Below are 8,583 nucleotides of genomic sequence, written 5' to 3' on the forward strand. Positions count from 1 at the left end.
CCAAAACATCAGTCTCACATCATCAAATCCCTACTAGTCAGCTCCACTTTGAAGTACCTTAAAAATATTTAAGTATCTTAAAAATCAACATGCTACAAATTGGAATTCCTTGTCCTCTTTTTTAAACACTTCCTCAAATTCCCTTATTTCTGTTGAGAACATTGCCAACTTCTTAGGCACTCAGACTCATGATCACAAGGACATCCTTAACTATTCCCTCTCCCTACTCCCAATATATAAACAGTTGCCTATTTTGATGCCACATTTCTTGCTTCCATCTCCATTTCAATCTATCCACTCTACCTTCATTTCCTCCTGGAACTCTTGAAAAAAGCCCTTAATTGCTCACCCTTTAGTCTTTCCCTTTTACAAACTATCCTCTGGAAATAATCTTAAGGTTGACCATATCACTCTCCAAAACAAAAAAATGTTAAGTAGCTTCCTTTTGTTTCTTGAATAAAAAAAAAATACCTTTCTAATCTTATTTCACATTCTTTCCTTTCCCAGAATTGGACCAGTCATTTCCCACTATGCATTTGATTTGTACATGTCTTACCTCATGCCCTGAGTGAACTTCCTCTTTATCTCCTCTCAGAATCCTTCTCTTCCTTTCAAATTCAGCTCTAGTGCAATAACCTCTTTAAAAATCTATCTTGAGCCATCTAAATGTTAATGCTCTTTCCTCTCCTTAAATTACCTTATATTTTATTTATCTGCATAGAATCATATCCCCACAATAGAACAGAGACTCCTTAAGGAAAGGGATTATCTTATTTTTATCTTTTGCATTCCCGCCACTTAATACATAGACACTTAATAAATGATTGTTAAATTGAATTGAAATTAATTTTATATAACTATAGAATTTAAATCTAATCTCCATGTATTCAGGATGGGCAAACTACAGTCCAGAGAAAGGAAATCACCTGCCAAGTGTCATTTTGTCTCTCATCCTTCTGCCCACTTCTTCAGTTCAGTGATTTTCTCTGATTTTAGGTTCAACTCAGTGACTTTTGCCTTAGGATCTGTTGTTTGGTTACTTAATTTGGATTCTGATGTACAATATGTATCATTTTTAGTTTTTAAAAGTTCCAATTAATATTTTTGTATTCAAATTTATTGTCTCTACTCACAATATAGAATCATTGAACATATTAAACAATAATTGTCATAATTACTTGGCTTCATCTTTGTCCTAATAGCTAGAACATTAGCTTGAATCCACTGAATTTTTAGCTTTCAAGTGTGATTGAGTATCTATGATATGCAAGACATTGTACTAGATACTATATCAAATCACAGAATGCTGGAGCAGGAAATGGATTTCTAGATCTAATCCAACTTTCCACTTTTACAAAAGCCCAGAGAGATTCATTAGTTTAGTTTAGTTTAGTTTCATTGACTAAATATAAGAATAGTAACAGGTTGAAGTGAAGGTTTGGTAGCATAATCACTTTTCAAACTATAATTTTATTAGCCTTAACTTCAGTCATTCCCTACCAGTCTTAAAGAAGTGAAATGATTTACCCAGGCCACACAGTTGGATAGTAGCAAAACTATAATCAGAACCCATGTCTTCTGACTCCCTGTATGGGACAGACAGGTTTTCCCGGCCTAGACTTTCTTGCAGCAGGTAGGCTCTGCTCTAGATATGTCCCTTCTTATGCAACATCCCTTCTTTGTTCAGGATTCTTTGAGGCTTAGGCTAGCAACTACCAGTCTCATGCTCTACAAGGATCTGGGTATGGATGATCTCAGGTGTTGTATCCAACGCCTGCGCTACCTGGCTGTCCCAACCCAAAAGAGAACACAATCTAAATCAGAAGGTCAGACTGTGGCCTAAATTAGACACAAAGTCAGAACGAGTATTATTAGAGTGCAAACAAAAGATTCAAAAAATTTGTCTCCGACTGATTTCAACACTCCCTATGCCCATGGTTCCCTGCATCATCAGGGCCAGATTCATTACAGCATCACCTATCTTCTTCCTCTTCCTTCTTTGTCTTGAGACACCTGAGGCCTGTCAATGTCCCTCTGCTGCCTGAATCCCTTTCTTTTTAGTGATAAAGATCCTTTACCTGGAACTCTCTTCCTTTGTCATTCTTCTGTCCCCCCCCGAGTATCTCTTGTCCTTTCTTCCTTCCCTCATATAAAGTAAAATATATATGTGTAACAAATACCTATGGCTTTTAAGCATCACTGACTGTTTTACACCTTCTGTGAAAGCAAATTCCCCAAAGGAGATATAATTAACTGAAAAAGTGCTCCTTACACTATGTGCTCTGTTATCCATTTTTGCAACTCAATACTTTTATAACAGTTAATATCTTTGAAGTAAATTCTATTGTACATAAGTTCTACTTTATTAAGAAATAAAGAAATGTGAATCATTTGGGCATGTTAGTCCTGAATCCAACCACAATAAGCTCAGCATTTTTTCTTTTAGAAAAAATCCAATGTTCTGATACATATGATGTATCAATTGAACTAATGATTCCTTTTTCTGAAAGATGACAGAAAGTAAAAAAACAGTTTTGTGATTCTAATTCTAACTTTTCCTTTCAAAAAGAAATTGTCTAAAATCTGCTGAGAAAGCAAAATTTTGAATGAAAAAATTATTTGATTTAATCATATTCTCTTCTTTAATCCACATAAAGGATTTTCATCACTAGAAGGAAAAGGATAAAATAACATTTCAGTCAGCAGAGGGACATTGACAAGGCCCCAGGTGAAATGATTCTTAAGACAAAAGGATGAGGAAGAAGGTCCATGATTCTTTAATGAATCTCACCTTGATGCCCAGTAAGCCAAGCACTGGTTACTCAACTTTTTCTGAATGTGGTTATTTAGGGCCTTTGCTCTCTATACAATCAGAAGATTTCAACAAAAGGGGCAAAGACCTGGGGTTTTATAGGGAGGACTATTGATTCTAACAATCACATCTGATTTAATCCACACTAATCTTTAATTGTTTTTGTGATAGAGGTTGACTATTCTTTGACATTTGGGAAGGAATAGCTTCTTGTAGAGGTTGGACTTTTATATCAGTATTTAAAAAGAACTATCTTCAAACTCTAAGTTTTTTTGATTAAAAAAATTAGTGTTGGGGGAGGCTAGGTGGCATAGTGGATAGAGCACTGGCCCTGGAGTCAGGAGTACCTGAGTTCAAATCAGACACATAATTACCTAGTTGTGTGGCCTTGGGTAAGCCGCTTAACCCCATTGCCTTGCAAAAACCTAAAAAAAAAATAGTGTTCAAAGCAATGTTCAGAGGGAGAAATCATTGAAAATAGATAATAGGCACCTTTTGCACAAGTATAATAAAGCAATTGTTTTTAAGAACCTAAAGTCACTTCCATGAGCTACTGTGAGTTCATAGTCCTTAAAAAAGAAAATGTCAAAGTATAATAATTAAGTTTTTACAACTATTCCTGATCCAATTTTGATATTTCTTAGCTATAGTAAGGAATGTAATGTGTCCTCCTTAGACTTTGAAAGGAATACCTGTCCTGCCCTCCTTAGTCCAGAAAAGAATTGCATCATTTATAATTTTAAAGGAGCACTTGTTCTGTCCTCCCAGGTACTTAAACTCAAAAAAATGTTACCTCCCTCAAGTGAAATAGCATCATAGAAGGATGGTTCTCTTAGATATCAAATAATAGAATGGTCTTCAGGCAAGTTTGAGGTTTTGTCTACTCTTATATTCCATTCCCCTCCCCTTGTTGCTCTATAATCTGATCTCCCTCAGTTTGGTGTGGTCATTAATAGAGTGGTCTCTACCTACCTAATAGTAATGTTAAATCCAAGAGAATAAAACTTCCTGGTTAATCCATTGTTGTTGCTGTTGTTGTTGTTTTGTATTTTAACCCTATGTTTTAAGGTTCTTATAATTTTAAAGGATAACAAGACAGACTAGAGACAATAAAACTGGATCAAGTAAAACTTTAAAATAATTCAGGGAGCTGAAAATATATAGAAATTGAAAAGCATTGAGAAGAGAAAGAGAAGGAGTAAAAGATGAAAAGAAGGAAAAAAGAGGACAATGGGAAAAAGAACTCAGTTCATTTGGAATAGCAGATGAGAGAGGAAATATAATGAAAGGCATACTTTTGGCTTCAGAGGACTTATGTACTAATTCTGCCACATGGCCTCTTGTGATCTTGGACAAATCCTTTAACCTCCCTGGACCTTAGGTTTTTCATATGTAAAATGAAAGCATTGGATTAGATGCTCTCAAATGTTATTTTCAGTTCTAAATCTTTTCTTTTATCATCCCTGTTCAATAGAGTTCTTCCCCATCCTATGTTTGGAAAATACCCACTTCTTGCTCCATTTATCCCTTTAATTTAGTCATCTGCCAAGGTGAAAATCTTTTCTCCCCTTATCTCTTATTCATACACTTATCTATTTCAGATCTATACATCCAAAGTCCCAATTTTACTCTGGTCTCCCATTTTATTTTATTATGCCTATTGTTCTTCATTTTACAATCATCCTATGTTTTGGTGCCCACAGAAATCTAGTGATTCTTAAATTATCTCTCCCTGATCTGTGTTCTAGGTCAGTTATTTTTATATGAGAGACCTTACATCTTCATATATTTTTTCAAACTATTGACTTCGTTATAAAATCATTTGTTGTCTCTTGGAGAGACAGTCTATTACTTGAACATGGTTTTCTATCTCTTGTGCTAAGCTATTAATTGTTTTTCCAATCCTTTCCATCACAGCTCTAATTTCTTTTTAGCATTCTCACTTCCTTTATATCATTAAAAATGTTTTTAAATTCTTCTCTGTGAATTCTAATTGATCTTGTAGCTAAATCATGTTTTTCTTTGAAGCTTTGCCAGTTAGGTATTTTGGAGTTATTTTTCTCCTCTGAGTTCTTCTCTTGGAAATCCCTAATATCAGAATAGCTCTTTATCTTTTATTGTTTATTCATTTTTTAAGCATTATGTCCTGGTTAGGGGCTTTTTTTTTTTAATTAGGACTAGGCTTAAAGCACTTCTGGCAGGATTATAGTAGCCTCATATTGGTAGGTCAGGTGGCTGGGATCAGAATGGTAGTTCCTTGTGATCCTCTTTTGTTTCCACTGTTTGATTCTGAGATCCCCAATTTAGTGACAATCCTGTGGTTTTCTTCAGTTTTGGGGGGTCCAAGATCCCTTCTCCTGGTATAAAATGATAGGCTTTTGGATCATAAGCCTATCAAAGTCAAAGGCTATCTTTTTCTGTGATACATAATAAACTATGACTCCCTGGGTTAACTTTTTATTGTCCCTTACTCTTTTTTTTCCCCTTGAACCCTTGCTTATCAAAATGGTACTTCTGATGCAGGGAATTATGGACATAGGAAATGTTGTGATTAGAATCAAATTTTGTGGAAGGAAAAATATTGTCTGTGCCTATCTGGGGAACTCTTTTGTTCCAAAGTGATTCCATTGTTGAATGTGAATTCATCAGGATAGGAGCAGCCTTGGCTTGTTCCCCTTCCTCCAGCTTCTAGTTTTCAGCTACCTGACCTTGGCCATTGATGGGTCAAGCTTTTTACTGGTGTGACAGGAAATGACATGTTGGATATAAAGGTTCATTCACCTTGGGACAAGAGGGATCTTATTGGAGAATATCTGAGCCAGCTGCTAGACCACTTCCCAAGCACCACCCCTTGTCCAATCCACTATAAGAAGTACATTTAAGTCTTCTAAAAGCATTGCCCTTTCTCTCTCTCTTCTTCCCCTTACCTTGTCTTCCAAGGATGACTTTCTTTCTTTTTCTTAGGCCACATGTTCCTGGTCTAGGCTGACTGGAGAATGATGGGCTCCTAAACCAAGTGGCCAGACTAAACAAGCTCTTATAATTGGCTATCCTTTCTCTCTCTCTCTCTCTCTCTCTCTCTCTCTCTCTCTCTCTCTGTCTCTTTTTCTCTCTCAAACCTTGCTTAGCCTTCCCTCAAAGTGCTTGCTGCTTCTCCTAGAGAAAAAAGGTTTTAATCTGTACACATTGTAGGCTTCTATAATAAATCCTGAGCAATTTAATATCCCATGGCTGGATGTGATTTCTTTCATTATTCAAAAAAAGAAAAACCCAAACCTCTATTAAATTTGGCAACACCAAACCATGGCAACATTTCTATAATTTTAAGCTTTTCTATATGTTGCCTACCTTGACATAAAAAACTATCAGTTGTATAAAATCCAGAATCCATCAATTTCAATACTTTGATACTTTTTGGCTATGTGCTCTCATTGGTTTTAATTTACCAAAAGCTGATTTTGAAGTTATCCCCTTCCTGCCACAAATTTCTCAATTTCATGTGGACTTTTAAATGACCAACTTTTGTCTTTAATAATTTCCTTTACTCTTCTAGAAAGTCAATTTAGGCATGAATTTTGGGTATATATCATATTCCAGTATCACCAAGGCTTGACTGGGCATGTCCAGTTAGGGTGACGTAGAGCTGCTCTTGAGGAGTCTTTGAAGTATATCTAGAATACTACTATGGACACCTCTTCAACTCCTACCATGTGGGTAGCCTCTTTTGATTGGCTATCACTGTCTTTTTTTTTTAAGGCTTTTTTTGCAAGACAAACTGGGTTAAGTGGCTTGGCTTGGCCAAGGCCACACAGCTAGGTAATTATTAAGTGTCTGAGACCGGATTTGAACCCAGGTACTCCTGACTCCAGGGCCAGTGCTTTATCCACTACGCCACCTAGCCGCCCCTATCTCTGACTTTAAAACTGGCAAGCCTAAACAGGTGTTGTTGGTTTTTTTTTTTTTTGGCCTCTTTTATCTATTATATTCAATGGGTAAAGATCCTAATTCAACCACAGCATGGATGCCATGAACTGAAGTGTGAAAAGGAAAGGACTTTGCTCCTCACGCTCCCTCTCTTACCCTAGCTCTGATAAATGGTACTGATAGGTATTTATTTCATTCTGAATTACCCTCCTAAATTTCAGACACCAGAAGTGATTCCCACAGAGCCAGCAGTTTGATCAATAATGAACTGTGGAGCCAGGATTATGCTGGTACAGTCCTTTAGTCTGTTATGGAAGCCCTGAGAAGTCAGGGTATTTGAGATATGAGGCCAAGGGAGGTTTTGAACTTGGAACTGGGACTGTACTCTATAGGAACTAAACTATGTATTGTCTAATCTGATATTCTTTAATTTGGAATTAATACTTCTGATCTATATATTTCTGATTTAAAATTAGTGTCTTAATCTTTATCTAATAGTTGTAAATTTCAGTGTTTAAAGAAATGTAAGGCCTGTCTCCTACATTGCAAATGTTGACTTGGCTCCTTTTAATGCTAGCTAGTCATCTCAGTGATAGCACCAATAAATTCCTTTACCTTATCAACAAACCTCAAGATAAGAGATGAATTGGATAAGGGGAGAGAAATCCCATTGTTATTTGTAAACATTTACTCTCCAGCCTAAGTGTGATTCCTGTCAATAGGAATTTTAAGCAAGTATTATAAGATTTGAGAGGATCATATTGTAAAAAACCATGTCATTTATATGAAATCTCATTGGTTACTTAACTCAGTTTTTATTAGTCTTGTCCTTTCTGTATAAATTGCCCCAAGAATTTTTTTTTATCAGTGTTGGCATTAGTAATAATACTATCCACCGGGGTGGCTAGGTGGCACAGTGGATAAAGCACCTGCCCTGGAGTCAGGAGTACCTCAGACACTTAATAATTACCTAGCTGTGTGGCCCTGGGCAAGCCACTTAACCCCATTTGCCTTGCAAAAACCTAAAAAAAAAAATAAAAGAATGCTATCCACCCATGGGTTTTTGTAAGATATTAGAGAACAAAACTTCATACATAAAACCAATTTTGTTATTTTATTTTTAGTCCAAGAAAATTATGATTAACATTATCTAATCCCCAATTCAATTCAACTTAATAAGTATTTATTAAGCCCATACTAATTGCCAGGCACTATACTAACCCAAGATGGGAATAGAAATACAAAAAAATAAAGACAGTCCCTGCCCTCAAGGTGTTTATAATCTAATGGGGGGAAACTCAACCCAAAAAGCAGGGGGTTAGGGGGTAGGAGAACACTAGGAGACATCTTGTTCTTCAGAGATCAAAACCAAGCAGATCTGATGATAGACAGTGGAAAATCATTTGCAAAGTCAAGATCTTGCCTTCTATAACAAAAAGGGAAGTAGGAGAGAGGGAACTGAGAGGATAGTGGGACAGAGAAGAGGAATATGACTCCCATATATCTGGGAAATAAATTTGTATGCTTCTGAATGTATATACCTCTGAAGTAAATATTTCTGTATAAAAGCTAACCTGACTGTTAATGAGTAATGGAACTAGGGTGCAGGGGACCATTCACAAAATTGATGGAATACCATTTTGGGGGGTTGAAGCCATTGGCAGAGAACTAAGGTGTTCCCTAAGGCCCCTCAAGTGTATTAAAGAACCCTGAGAGTGGGGTGAAATGTAACATACTTGGTCTTCAGGCAGTGGGGGCCACAGTGGTATGTGTAACCAACTTTTTTTTATTATTTTGCATTATGAAAAATTATTATGCAATTAAAATTGTTGGGGTTTTTAAAAATT

The sequence above is a fragment of the Macrotis lagotis genome, chromosome 1, assembly GCF_037893015.1.
Source record: "Macrotis lagotis isolate mMagLag1 chromosome 1, bilby.v1.9.chrom.fasta, whole genome shotgun sequence".
In the NCBI taxonomy this organism is placed as follows: Eukaryota; Metazoa; Chordata; class Mammalia; order Peramelemorphia; family Peramelidae; genus Macrotis; species Macrotis lagotis.